At 40.9% G+C, this 15,444-nt stretch overlaps 1 non-coding gene and 1 pseudogene across 1 annotated transcript; one reads left to right on the top strand and one right to left on the bottom strand.

The window, feature by feature from the left end:
* Positions 1-1,453: 1,453 nt before the first annotated feature.
* TRNAY-AUA (transfer RNA tyrosine (anticodon AUA)) lies at positions 1,454-1,526 on the bottom strand. The gene has a single exon. It is a non-coding gene; the product is annotated as a tRNA-Tyr (tRNA).
* A 6,324-nt stretch (positions 1,527-7,850) lies between these two features.
* Positions 7,851-9,835, top strand: LOC110135353 (cilia- and flagella-associated protein 53-like; annotated as a pseudogene).
* Positions 9,836-15,444: the final 5,609 nt, after the last annotated feature.

Genomic DNA, 15,444 nt, shown 5'->3' with positions numbered 1-15,444 from the left:
TCTCTTCAGCTATATAGTTTCCCCTTGAGTTTGCCACAGCTACAAACATCATGTCCTCACACAGTTATATTGAAAAGTAGGAAGGGGGAAAGTAGGAGAGGGGAAACAGTCTCTTCTATGTTTTCCTTTTCAAATCAGAAGTCAGAAAACTCTCAAAAGTCCACACAGACTTCCCCTCAGTTCTCCTTGGCCAGAACAGGCTTATATACCCCACTCTAAGCCAATCACAAATAAGAAGGTCAGTTCAGTTCAGTCGTTCAGTTGTGTCCAACTCTTTTCGATCCCGTGGACTGCAGCACACCAGGCCTCCCTGCCCATCACCAACTCCTGGAGCTTGCTCAAACTCATGTCCATCAAGTCGGTGATGCCTTCCAACCATCTCATCCTCTGTCGTCCCCTTCTCCTCCTGCCTTCAGTCTTTCCCAGCATCAGGGTCTTTTCAAATGAGTCAGTACTTCGCATCAGGTGGCCAGAGTATTGGAGTTTCAGCTTCAGCATCAGTCCTTCCAATGAATATTCAGGACTGATTTCCTTTAGGATGGACTGATTGGATCTCCTTGCAGTCCAAGGGCCTCTCAAGAGTCTTCAACATCACACTTCAAAAGCATCAATTCTTTGGTGTTCAGCTTTCTTTATAGTCCATACATTACTACTGGAAAAACCATAGCTTTTACTAGAAGGACCTTTGTCGGCAAAGTAATGTCTCTGCTTTTTAATATGTCTGCTTTTTAATTGGTTGGTCATAGCTTTTCTTCCAAGGGGCACATGCCTTTTAATTTCATGACTGCAGTCACCATCTGTAGTGATTTTGGAAATAAAGTCTGTCACTGTTTCCATTGTTTCCCCATCTATTTGCCTTGAAATGATGGGGCCAGATGCCATGATATTCATTTTTTGAATGTTGAGTTTCAAGCAGGTTTTTCACTCTCCTCTTTCACTTTCATCAAGAAGCTCTTCAATTCCTTTTCGTTTTCTGCTGCAAGGGTAGTGTCATCTGCATATCTAAGGTTATTGATATTTCCCCCCCACAATCTTAATTCCAGCTTGGGCTTCATCCAGCCTGGCATTTCACATGCTGTACTCTGTAGGTAAGTTAAATAAACAGGATGACAATATCTAGCCTTGACGTGCTCTTTTTCCAATTTGGAACCAGTCTGCTGTTCCATGTCCAGTTCTAACTGTTGCTTCTTGATCTGCATACAGATTTCTCAGGAGGCAAGCCAGGTGGTCTGGTATTCCCATCTCTTGAAGAAATTCCACAGTTTCTTGCGATCCACACAGTCAAAGATTTGACATAGTCCATAAAGCTAAAGTGAAGCAAAGCAAAGTGAAGTCGTTCAGTCGTGTCTGACTCTTTGCTACCCCATGGACTGTAGTCTACCAGGCTCCTCTGTCTGTGGGATTTTCCATGCAAAAATACTGGAGTGGGTTGCCATTTCCTTCTCTAGGAGATCTTCCTGACCCAGGGATTGAACCTGGGTCTCCTGCATTATAGGCAGACACTTTACCATCTGAGCCACCAGGGAAGTCCAAAGCAGAAGTAGATGTTTTTCTGGAACTCTCTTGCTTTTTTTTATGATCCAACAGATGTTGGCAATTTGATCTCTGGTTCCTCTGCCTTTTTAAAATCCAGCTTGAACATCTAGAAGTTCTCAGTTCATATACTGTTGAAGTCTGTCTTGGAGAATTTTGAGCATTTCTTTGCTCATGTGTGAGATGAGTACAACTGTGTGGTAGTTTGAACATTCTTTGGCATTGCCTTTCTTTGGGATTGGAATGAAAACGGACCTTTTCCAGTCCTGTGGCCATCTCTAAGTTTTCCAGATTTGCTGGCATATTGAGTGCAGTACTTTAACAGTCATCTTTTAGGATTTGAAATAGCTTAGCTGGAATTCCATCATCTCCACTAGCTTTGTTCGTAGTGGTGCTTTCTAAGGCCTACTTGATTTCATACTCCAGGATATCTGGCTCTAGGTAAATGATCACAACATCATGGTTATCTGGGTCATTAAGATCTTTTTTGTGTGGTTCTTCTGTGTATTCTTGCCACCTCTTCTCAATATCTTCTGCTTTTCTCAATATCTTCTCTTCTCTGTTTCTGTCCTTTATTGTGCCCATTTTCGCATGAAAATTTCCCTTGGTATCTCTAATTTTCTTGAAGAGATCTCTAGTCTTTCCCATTCTATTGTTTTCCTCTATTCCTTTGCACTGATCACTGAGGAAGTCTTTCTTATCTCTCCTTGCTATTCTTTGGAACTCTGCATTCAGTTGGGTATATCTTTCCTTTGCTCCTTTGCCTTTAGCTTCTCTTCTTTTCTCAGCTATTTGTAAGGCCTCCTCAGACAGCCATTTTGCCTTTTTGCATTTCTTTTTCTTAGGGATGGTCTTGGTCACTGCCTCCTGTACAATTTCACTAACCTCCATTCATAGGTCTTCAAGGCACTCTATCAGATCTAATCCCTGAGGAAATGGGGAGTTAGGTGTGCCCAATTTGGTTTAATCCAATCACCATTCACTCCTGGGCTGGGGGAGGAACTCCATCCCTTCCCAGACTCCATTACCACCAGATAGGTAAACAGAAAAAGGGTTTTATTGCCACAGAAGTGGTAATGACTGTTGGCCAAGTGATTGTCAAAATTTAAAAGTGTTTTTAAAAAAGTGTTAAATAGGTAGCATTTTAAAAAATACACAGTATAACAAATATAAATAAAGATTAAGAACAAGTTTCTGTCCTTAAGGATCTTGAGATTTAACCTAGGAAACAGCTTTATTGAAATCAGGAGAATCTAGTTTGAGAATCTGGTTTTTTGTATGAATTTGGATTCCCACTACTTTCAAAGCAATGATCAGGGTAATAGGTGTATAATGTATTTACCATTTGATCAATCCATTCTGCAAAGATATAAAAAAAGGAGCCCTTCCCATTGAAAGAGAGGGAGGTGGGAGGGGGGACTGGGATGGGGAATACATGTAAATCCATGGCTAATTCATTTCAATGTATAACAAAAACTACTGTAATGATGTAAAGTAATTAGCCTCCAACTAATAAAAATAAATGCTTATTATTAAAAAAAAAGAAAAGAAAAGAAATCCCTGTTTATTGAAACTCGGAGTTAAAATTGCATTTCTAATCTTTACAGATATAAAAAGAAAGTTGATTTCTTTGCTTTCTCTGCTTGGGTTCTAATGTATATAAAAATTGTTATGCATCCCTCCTGGGGGCTCTATATTCTAGCAGACCACAGCCTTTCCGGGCCTCCAAACATGCTAACCTGTGGGCAGTGATACCTAGTAGAAGGGAGCAATTTCATCATCTTTCATTTGACAGGACTGTTGACAGAAATGGTACAGCATGATCTCAAGAATTAAAAGCAGAGACAGGTGTTTGGGAATTTATAAACAAACTCTTTATCTGTACGGAAAAGAACAGATAACAGTTCCTGGAAGTCCTCCCCCACCCACCGCCCTCTTCCTGTCTTTACTTTCCTTTGCCTCTGTGTTTGAAAATTCTGTCTTGCTATTAGTTTTTAATGAAACCAGTATGTTTATCATATTTGACGGCAGACTTGGTTGTTTGCAATTCAAGGCTATGTTATTTTTTCCTCACACAGATTCAACTGGCAGCCTCCACAGATTCCTTTGCACAAAAATGACACCAGGACACCAAAGTTCTAGTGGCAAGAAGCAAATTCTACACCTCAGTAATTCTGCCAGCAAGATAAAGTATTGCCAACTGAGTTTTCTTTTCCTAAGAAAAAAAAAAAAACAAAGGATAAAATTTAAATTTGGACAAGAAAACATGCTTCCATATTGTAAAAGAGCAGTGGACTTCAGAGCTTTCTATGATTCTAAATGCTTGGTTGATGCTTCAGCAACCTCTTCAGACTTATCATTTACCACAGTCAAAAGATCTTGGACTCTGCAAACAGACTTGATTAGCGTGACTAAGTCTCATAGTCTCAAAGCTTCAGGCATCACTGGATAAATAGTTAATAATAAGAAACATGTTGCGACATTCATTGTCAAATTATATTCTCCGTTCTTTCTTACATCTATGAATTTCTAGGAAAATGAAGTTCTGCAGTTGCATTAAATTATCTAGATGTCACTTAAGAAGAAAAAAGAAAACAATTTTAGTATAATTTCAACTGTCTCCTTCATGACAGACACAAGTACATGGAAAACTCTGGACTTTGTAAAGATTTTCCCTTGTCCCGACCATCCAGTCAACCTACAGAACCACAGCTTCCTTTCCCATCACTGCCAGACTTCTCAGAGAAACTTTATGTTTTTTCTTCCTTTCTCCATTCCTTTCTCATAATAATCTTTCTGCCTCCACCCATTTGTGTAATGGTTTCTCAGAGTGCAATGACCTCTTTACAAATGATCACAAAGTTTTTTTAAATATCTGTTACTCTTATTCCATTTGTCCTTATTCATAGGCTTTGAAAGACAGCACAGTCACCTGAAAATCCTGCTAAAGTTAATCATATGTTCAGATTCTCCTAAATGCGGGTATTCTCCAGAAGATTCCTAGGACTTCAGCCTTTTTCATCTCAGACTTTCTCATCTACTCCTGTGGCTACAAATACCCACCACTTCTGCATCTATCTCTGAAAGGCTATTTCTCATCTAAACAGTAGACTGTCTTGTGAGATGCTAAGTTAAATCAGCATATAGGTGCACCTTGGCACTTAAAAAAATTCTCTTTTGTCCAAACCTATTCCTGTGCCTTCTAGTTATCTTACTCCCAAAGCATGATTAAGACACAAGGGTTATCTATGGCTCTTCCTTCTTTTGAACTTCTAACATCCAATCAGTTGTTCAGTTATCTCTCGTGGATGTCTGCAGTTATTTCATCATCTAAGCCATAGCTTTTTTGTTTGTTTATTCACTTGCTGCCTCGGGTCCTAGCTGCAGCCCATGAGATGTCTGTTGTGTCATGAGGCATCTTTTGTTGCAGCACACGGCCTGTCTGGTTGTGGCACTCAGGCGCAGTTGTAATGGACAGGCTTAGTCACCCTGGAGCACGGGGAATCTTCCCCAACCTGGGGTTGAACCACGTCTTCTGCATTGCAAGGTGGATTCTTAACCGCTGGATGACCAAGGAAGTCCCGAAGCCACAGTTTCTACTGCCATGTTCAAGATCAATTTCCTATTACCTCTGTTCTAGGCCATTCCAACAAATATTTATTCTCTTTCCACATCCTGCCACTTGTCCTTTCCCAGTTGGAGTGATTTTCCTAATGTACAGTTCTGACCATGTCAGTCATGACTCAAAAGATATCTATGCTTTCTCCATTTTCTACAGGATAAAGATCAGTGTCCAGTTTAGCATCTAAGGTCCTCTATAATTAGGGTGTTAGAAAACTCTGAAATCTTAAAAACTCTTGTGTAGAATGTATTGTTTTAGCTTACCACAAAGAAGGACTTGCCAGAGGACTGTAAACAAATAAATAAGAAAGAGTAAGCTGTTCTTGTCTTTTTTTAAATTGGATGGGGAAACATGTTTTTTTAAAGAATGATTGTATTGCCATCTGCTGGAATGACTAGAGCACAACATTTGAAGCAACTCCAAATGTGTGAAAGGTTTGGCTTCAGTATTCATAAACTCTCTGAATGCGGGTTTTAATGTCTAATAGAATAGCACACCAAATTACAATTAACAAATTGACAAGGCCTTTGCTTATAAGAGACTGTGAATATTCACCCTTTTTTACTGAGAATATCCCAGTTGAGTTCAAGAATGAAACGATTGGTTTTGTGAGAAAAAAAGTGCCTTGCCTAATATCAGGTGACTTTCAGAAAACACATTTTCTGATGCTACTCAACAAGTCAAAAGTTTCCTTCTCAACCTTTGAGACTCAGAACTAGAATTATCTTTCCCAGTGAAGGATTCCTATGCCAAGTCTTCCCCTTCTTGAATTCATATTTGCATGTACCCTTCGTTTGGGAGATTAAACAGATTGCAATATATTGACATGTACATTTCCTGTGTTTGCCTCTCAATATGCAGTCATACTTGAGGATCTGGTCTCTAGAGTCAAACTACCTGTTTCAAAATATAAATTTGCCACTTACTAGCTGTTAATTAATATCTTGGTGATTAGCTTCCTCCCCTGTCAAATAGAGATAACAATACTTTCCTCAGAGGGTTGTTAGAAAAATTATTTTAACAAAAATTGTAAAATCACTCAAAACAGTGCTGCCATATAGCAAACCCTTAAGAATTAATAGCTAGTATCATGCATATTACTACCGATAGGATTCTTGTGCAAAAATAATCCCAAGAGGTAGCAGTGAGTCCAATTCATAATAGTACTATTATTAAATGACAGATTTTTATTAGCTAGTTTTAAATTAAGTAGATTTTTGAAGTATAATTTACATACACTAATATTAATTATTTGATGAATTTTGACAATAGTTGACTAGCCATAACCACAATTAGGATAAAGAAATTGTCTATCACCCTAACATTAGGTGATCTTACAGCATTTTCATATATCTCTTGTTCCTACCTCCAACCGCTAAGGGTCCCCAATCTCTAGCAGCCACTGAATCTATTATATGTCACTATAGCTTTCATTTTCCAGAACTCTATATGAATGGAATCATACCATATGCTGTCTTTTGTGTTTCGATTCTGTTACTCAGGGTAACAATTTTAAGATCCATCTATGTTGTTTTGTATAACACTAGTTCATTCTTTTTTTATTACATATTAGTATTTCATACAGAGAAGGCAATGGCGACCCACTCCAGCACTCTTGCCTGGAAAATCCCATGGATGGAGGAGCCTGGTGGGCTGCAGTCCACGGGGTCGCAAAGAGTCGGACACGACTGAGTGACTTCACTTTCACTTTCATGCATTGGAGAAGGAAATGGCAACCCACTCCAGTGTTCTTGCCTGGAGAATCCCAGGGACAGGGAAGCCTGGTGGGCTGACGTCTATGGGGTCGCACAGAGTCGGACACGACTGAAGCGACTTAGCAGCAGCAGCAGCAGTATTTCATAGATTTTTGGATTGCTTCTATGCTTCCGCCACTGTAAATAAAGTTGCTATGAAAATTTGCATGCAAGATTTTGTGCACTCTTGGCAATATTTTTCTGAATAAATCTCCTCCGATAAGGAAACAAAAGTAAAAATAAACAAATAGAACTATATCAAACTAAAAGTTTCTGCACGGCAAAGGAAACAGTCAAGAAAACATAAAGACAACCTACCAGATGGGAGAAGATATTTGTAAATTGTTTATCTGATAAGGGGTTAATATCCAAAATATAGAAAGAACTCATACAACTCAATAACAACAAAAATAAACAATTTTTAGAATGGACAAGGGATTGAATAGATTTTTTTTTTTTCCAAAAAAAGACATATAGATGGTAAATAGTCACATCAAAAGATGTTCAATATCACTAGTTATTAGGGAAATGCAAGTCCAAACCACAGTGAAATATCACATCACAACTGTTAGAATGACTAAGAAATAACAAGTGTTGGAAAGGATGTGAAGAAACACTGCACACCCTATTCATGGGAATGTAAATCAGTACAGCCACTATGGAAAACAATATGGAAATTCCTCAAAATATTAAGAATAGAACTAGCATATGGCCCAGCTAGTCCACTTCTGAGTATTTTTTGAAGAATATGAAAACCTAACTCAAAAAGATTTATTCACCCCTATGTTCATGGTAGCATTTATCTATAATATCCAAGATGTGGAAATAACCTAAGTACTCATCATTGGATGAATGGATATAAAGATGATGTGATAATATATACACAGTGAAATACTACTAAGCCAGAACAAGATGAAATCTTGCCATTTGCAACAACATAAATGGATCTTGAGGTATTATTCTAAGTGAAATAAGTCAGATGGAGAAAGGTAGATATCTTATGAATTCACTCATATGTGGTATATAAATAAATAAACAAAACAAAAGTAAACACATAGATAAAGAGAACAGAGCAGTGGTTACCAGAAGGGAAAGGGGAGGTCTAAGTGGGTAAAGGAGAGGATATGTCATGATGGATAGAAACTAAGCTTTTGGTGGTGAGCATTCTGTAGAGGATGCCTGCGTGTGTGCTCAGGCACTTCAGTAGTGTCCAACTCTTTGCAGTCCCTGTGGACCATAACTCACGAGGCTCCTCAGTCCATGGGATTCTTCAGGCAAGAATACTGGAGTGGGTTGCCATGACCTCCTCCAGGGGAATCTGCCCGACACAGGGATTGAACCCATGTCTCTTACCTCTCGGGCATCGGCAGGCAGGTTCTTAACCACTAGCACATGTGGGAAGCCCCACTGTACTGCATACATTAGGTGAAATATACTGCAGTATTCATGAAACTTAGATATGCTATAAACCAATATTATCTCAATATTGTTTTAAAAAAAGGAATACAGTATTCCATCTATACTGACAAAAGACGAAATAAGCTACATGAATGCTTAACATTAGAAGAAAATGAGTATTTTACTGAAATGCTGCCTAAAGAGACAATAGAGGGGGAAAAAATGAGAAGGAAAATTAGATTATTGAAAGAGAAAACAGAGAGTATTTTGTGACTGAGCTGCCAATAGGCCCATGCTGAGTTGCTTTGTATCTATCTGAAGGTATGTCTGACAGATTGCAACACCATGGACTGCAGCCAGCCAGACTCCTCTGTCCATGGAATTCTCCAGGCAAGAATACTGGAGTGGGTTGCCATGCCCTCCTCCAGGGGATCTTCCCAGCCCAGGGATCGACCCTGGGTCTCTTGCATTGCAGGTGGACTCTTTGCCATCTGAACCACCAGGGAAGCCCTGAGAGTGTGGAGTGAGGGTCTATGCTGAGTTGCTTTGTATCCAGCTGAAGGCGTGTGGTGAGAAGCGGAAAGCACAGGCAGAATTCAGTGAGGAGCTGAAGAGGCAGAAAATGGTGAAAGAGGAGAAGTTCTCAGAATCCTGGGAGGAAGACCAATGAGCCGAGAAACAATGACAAGCCCAGGAGGAGAGGAGACAGAACTGGTGAAGAACACACACTTGGTGCTGGACTCACAGGTCATTGCCATCAAATCACCAAAACAGGTGGTGCAGCAGCTAGAGGAAGAGGAGGCAGGCACGCCTTGCAGAAAAGAATGATTCAAAGGGTAAATTTGAGAAAGGACAGGATAAATTAGGGGAAGAAAAGACAAAGCAGGACTTTTTGCAAAAAGCCCTCAGTGAGACAATAGGATACATTCAGGTGGAGGAGAGAACACAGCAGGACTTGTATGTGAAGCTCATGCAGAGAGCCCTTCAAGATTCCAGAAGAGACTGATAACAAAGAAGCAAAAAAGAGAAGACATGGGGAGAAAATGGAAGCTTTCTCAGGGCTATGTAGTGGAGCAATGTGAGGAGGAGGATATTCCGGAGAAAGAATTGGACAGAATAACAGAGGAAAAGAAGCTGGCTGAGAAGCACAGGTTGCTGAGGCCTGAAAGGGAGGAAAGGGAGCAACTTGGGAATGAGGTCATGTGTACAAGAAAAGCTCAAGTGCAAGAAAGCTTGCAAAAAAGGAAAAGAACAGGAAGAAGGTGCTATAGAACAGGATCACATAAATGAAGGTCTTAAAGAACTTAACAGAGTAGGAAAGTTTCATAAGAGGTAAGGTTTAGCCCAGGAGTACAGGTGGCTTCTGCAGATTCAAATATCCTATCAGCTGCAGACTCAGGAAAAAGATAAGGATGAGTTTGAAGCAGAGATAGCAGCAAACCAGATTTGTCAGGACAAGACTCAGGGGATCTGGATCACCCACCAAGTGTCATTCAGAAACATGCATTCCATGCAGAGTTTGTCCTGATAATCTTCCAATATAGTCTTATAAGCACCAATATTTTTTTGTCTCAGTCTTTAGATATTTTTGACTATGATATGAGCTTCCCTGGTGGCTCAGATGGTAAAGAATCTGCCTACAAAGCAGGAGACCTAGGTTCAGTCCCTGGGTTGGGAAGATCCCCTGGAGAAGGGAATACAATATGCTTGTATCTTCTCTAAAAACAATAGAGTACAGTAGCCTCTTCAATTTTATCACCATCCTTGCAGACTCACAAGCAGCCCAGCATATTATTATTAAGAGAATGATTCCTTAGAATTAGCAGATGTGAGTTGTGAGTTAGCAGACTGAAGAAAAAAAAAAGCTTTACCAGTCCAGGAGGCTGGTGACAATGGGCCAAATAGCTGTGAGTTTGGGATTAATGGCTAGGGAGAGGAAGCCCCCAGATTCCTGGGCATCTCCTGGATCTCAAGGCATGGAAAGTTAGCACCAGAGGGAAGAGTTGGCTTGGCAAGCAGACCTCTCTGGGGTCACTGAGGTGATAGGCCTGGACAGCTGCTGATCTCCTCAGACATCTGCAGGGACTGTGGATTTTGTTCCAGGCTCCTCTGGATCTCCTAGCCTCTCCTCAGGGGCGAGGGTTTCTCAGCCCCTCTGTCCCATCCCAGGGCCTCACAAGAATTCACTTGGCTTCCCACTCACTGTGGCCCGGGTCCTGGATCTTTGCTGTGCGGGTGGGACCGCTCTCCCTCTCCTGACTTTACAGATGGCTCACGTTTTCCTCCCTCTCTTCTGGCCCAAACTCACACAAACCAACTCTTCAAGGGCCCAGATGGGACCCTGGTGGGAGAGAGGGGTTGAGAACATGTACTGAGCCTACCATCTGCCCAGAGTCCTTGACAAATTATATATTAGGATTTGCGCTTCCCCAGTGGCCCAGTGGTAAAGGACCCACCTGCAATGGAGATAGATTCTATCCCTGGGTGAAGAAGATCCCCTGGAGGAGGGCATGGTAACCTACTCCAGTATTGTTTCCTGGAGAACCCCATGGACAGAGGAGACTGGTTGGGTTACAGGCCATAGCGTCGCGAAGAGTTGGACATGACTGAAGCGACTTGGCACACCTGCATATTATGGTTTTGTTAAAAAATCTGAAGTATTTTTACTTCTTTCCCACACTGGGTCGATCCCGACCAAGGGATCGAACCCGGGTCTCCTGCATTGTATGCAGATTCTTTACCATCTGAGCCACTGGGGAAGCCCATTTTTATTTCTTTACTTATTTCCCCCTTTATCAGTTCTTTTATCTTTTAATTCTCTCTTCTCTCCTCTCTTTGTTTCAAAGTGTTTGGTTTAAATTTGAAATTCAGTAAATAGGATCTCCCAGAATCCACTTTAGAGCACCTTTACAGGCAATTCCAAGTCGTAACTCTAGGTGGGGCACGTGATTTATTTCTCCTGCCTAAGAAAAGGAAGCCAGGATTCCATCACGGGGCTCTGAAACATTCTGGTTTGATTGCCTTTCAAATTTGGGAAGGATTTACCTCTTATGATGGAGAAGGAAATGGCAACCCACTCCAGCATTCTTGCCTGGAAAATCCCACGGACAGAGGAGCCTGGTGGGCTGCAGTCCACGGAGTCGCAAGGAGTCGGGCTCGACTGAGCTACTAACACTTACTTACTTAGCTCTTATGAAAGGGGTGTGTAAAAAAAATCTCCCTTAAGCCTTAAGAAATTGTTTCTATGGGTGAGGGAGACAGTGAGTAACTTCCCAGCCCCACACCTCACAACATTAGCAAACTGAAATGTTTATTTCAGAAAGTGAGAAGAACAGATGTCAGGAGGGGAAAAAAAAAAAAAAGTGTTAAAAAAAAAAATAGGTTCTTCTGCCAAGAGTTTATCATCTGGGATTTTGATTTAAAATTCCACTCAGACTCTATTTGTTAAATACCATTAAAAAAAAAAAAAATCCCCCAGCCTGTCTCCACAAAGGGCTGGAAAACTTACTTTTGATGCCTCATTGACCTTGGTTGTCCATCTTGTTCCACTGAAATGAGCAGATTATTTTCTCTAAAAGTAAATGCCTGAAACTCTTTTTATAGATGCTAATAGATTAGATGAAATGGCTCTCTATGACCATTATTCAAGAGTTAAAGACCAAAAAAAAAAAAAAAAAAGAGTTAAAGACCAAAGTTCAAAAAGCTTTGTTAAAGAATAATCTGGTGCCCTGCTTAGTGAAACATGATGCTAGTTCACCTTTAATGCTGCCCTTGAAGGAAGGTAGAAGGATGAATCCAAATGGAATATTTCTTGATCAGTTTTTCAAATTGCCTTCATCTAGCACAGAAGAGAAACCCAGAGAACTTAAATGCATCTTTCACTCTGGAGAGAAAAGATATAGTGACTCTGATTCATTAGAAAGTTTGCCTCGGATTATCTAACCAAATAAATGGTAATGGATTTTGTAAAAGGAGCAACTTGTGAGACACACACTGACCTATAGGCAGGAGAATGTCCTGCCTGCGGCACTTCTGCTAAACCAGGCTTCACCAGCAGAAAGTGTTCATAAACCTCTCCACAGTGGTCTACAACATGGAATCACATTCACTGGTAAATACACTAGTTAAGAAGCCACAAATGAGCATTCTGAGCTGGCTGGGCTCGGAATAGACACTGTGACCTGCCGAGTTCCCACTGTATGGTTGCCCAGTGATGTGCTTTAAGGGTTAGGAGACAAAGGAAAGACCGGTGGCTACTGTTTGAGATCCTTAGATTATAGGAGGAGTACTATAACCTGCCAAAAGCATGTTTGACTCATTCTTCTTCAAGAAGATTCTTGTAACAGGGTGAGAAGCAGCTAGACCTATTCAACAGAGAATTAAGAAGGCAAAATGTTAAAGGCTCAGATGTCAAAATAGAGCATAGGATTTTAAAGAAGTTACAATGTGGGTCTGTATGTGTCCCAAATAAGCAGTTCTAGATGCTGACAATTTGACTGGAACCTTTAGTGGAGTCTGGAAACAAGCAAGATAATGGTGTCCCCATGGATGACTGACAAGGCTGGTGTTCTTACCCCATAAGCAGGAGAGGAAAATAGAACAGTTGTTCTGCAGTGTCCTAAAAATGGGCTAATTATGCTCTAGCACTACTTTGGCAAATTTCTGGCAATGAGCATCCTTCTTCCCTAATAGACAAAATAGCATATCTTTTGTTGACAACAATCATTTGGCTTAGACTGTCTCAGTTAATCTTCACAGAAATTCCCTGGAGTATTTACCATCCTCATTTGATAGATGAGGAAACTAAGGTCTAAGGAAGATAAATATCCAAGGTCTCATGGGTAGTAAGAGAGAGAGTTAAGAATTAAACACAGTCTAATCCCAAAGCCTATGACTGTATATATTATAACTGACTATTTTTCCAAAGCAAAATCCCCCACTTATATGGATACTAGATGGAAGTGTTATCCTTACTATCTCAGAATGAAAAATGTACATATGTGTTACGGAAGCAAAGGTGTAAGTAGCACAGGGAGCAAGGTGATTAACTCTTGGATTTATGTGCCTCATCAAGGAGACTGGAGATCCCTACAAGGGATTAAGATGATGCTTGTGGGACTTCCCTGGTGGCTCAGTGGTAAAGAACCTGCTTGCCAATTCAGGAGACGCAGGTTTGATCCCTGGTCCAGGGGGATCCCTCAGAGTGGCTGAGGCCGCACGCCACAACTATTGAGCCTGTGCTCTAGCGCTCAGGAGGTGCAACTACTGAAGCCCACAGATTCTAAAGCTGTGCTCCACAACGAGAGAGGCCCCTGGAATGAGAAGCCTTCACAGCACAGCTAGAAAGTGACTCCTGCTCACTGCAACTACAGAAAAGCCTGTGCAGCAATGAAGACCCAGCATCAGCAAAAATTTAAAAAATGAAAGAAATTTTTTTGAAAAGATGATGCTTGTCAAGCCAATGCGGCTGGGGAAGGGAGCCCAGGCAGAGGGGACACCCATGGAAAGGCTGCAGGCACACATGCATATCGCTGCAGAGTATCACGTGTTGGTATCATTGCAAGCAGACTGGCTTAGCTGAAGTGTCAGCCATGGGAGACGGAGAGAGGCTGGCCAGGTAGACAACAGTCAGCTCTGGTCAGAGGGGACTTTGGTAGAATGTATTCTCCCCAGTTTGGAGATAAGGAGCTTTTACCTTATGGATAATGTCAAGTCACTAAAAGATTCTAGGCATTTGATATATGTGTGTGAGAATGGCATTGATAAAGCCTGTTGGGGCAAGGGTAAGAAACTATAAGTATGTAGCCACTGGGTTGTTTTCCATGGTAGGGTCACTCCACTTTATTGTTTTTCTAATTTTATTTCATTTATTTAAAGTACATATATATATATGTGTGTGTGTGTGTGTGTGTGTATATGTATAGTTGGTATCATTTTTCCCATATAGATTATTATAAAATACTGAGTAGAATTTACTCTGCTATACAGTAAGTCTTTGTTGTTTATCTATTTTATATTTAGTAGTGTGTATATGTTCACCCCAGTTCCTAATTTATCCCTTCCCCCCACCTTTCCCCTTTGGTAACTGAAAGTTTGTTTTCTGGGTCTGTGAGTCTGCTTTGTAAATAAGTTCATTTGTATCATTTTTTTTAAAATCCCCATACAAGTGATATCACATGATATTTACCTTTCTCTGACTGACTGACTTGACTTAGTATGGTAATCTGTAGATCCTCTACTTCATTTTGACATTAACTGGTATGGCCATTTCAGAGGAACTCATGCGTCCAGGGAGCATTAAATAGAGTAAGGCTTCATTTAAAAGCCTCACACATTTTCCTCCAAGGGACTCAACATGGAAAGAGATGTTCTATTCCTACTCTCCTACAGCTGGAGTCCTTCCTCCACGTGATTTCCAGTAATTTAGAACATTCCTGTTGTCTCTCTTTTTCAGACTACTTGTCTGTGGGAGCAAAAATGCATTTCTCAGTATGTATATATAGGCAGTCAAAGATTTTAATAAAAAGTTGACTTTCCTGGCACAAGTGAGACGACATCCGTGGAAACCCTTCCACTGATTTCTAAATAAAGAACTGAAGACTTTTCACCACTAACAGATAAATTTCATTTATTTCACAAAAATATAAATGTGTGCATGTGTGTGTGCTCAGTCGTGTCCAATCCTTTGTGACCCCATGAATTATAGACTGCCAGGTTCCTCTGTCCATAGAACTTTCCAGGCAAGAATACTGAAATGGGTTGCTATTTCTTCCTCCAGGGGATCTTCCCAATCCAGGGATGGAACTTGTGTCTCCTGCATTGGCAGGCAGATTCCTTACCATTGAGGCACCTGGGAAAACCAAAACACACACACACACACACACACACACACACACACACACACACACGTGTGCTAAGTCACTTCAGTTGTGTCCAACTCTGTGCAACGCTATGGACTGTAGCCTGCCAGTCTCCTCTGTACGTGGGATTCTCCAGGCAAGAATACTGGAGGGAGTGGATTTCCATGCCCTCCTCCAGGGGATCTTCTTTGACCCAGGAATTGAACCTGTGTCTCTCACATCTCCTGCATTGGCAGATGGGTTCTTCATCACTAGCGCTACCTGGGAAACCCCAGAG

This window comes from Odocoileus virginianus, chromosome 14 (genome assembly GCF_023699985.2).
Source record: "Odocoileus virginianus isolate 20LAN1187 ecotype Illinois chromosome 14, Ovbor_1.2, whole genome shotgun sequence".
NCBI classification, from domain to species: Eukaryota; Metazoa; Chordata; class Mammalia; order Artiodactyla; family Cervidae; genus Odocoileus; species Odocoileus virginianus.
The sequence above is the reverse complement of the archived record's forward strand: the minus strand, read 5'-3'. Positions and strand labels throughout refer to the sequence as shown.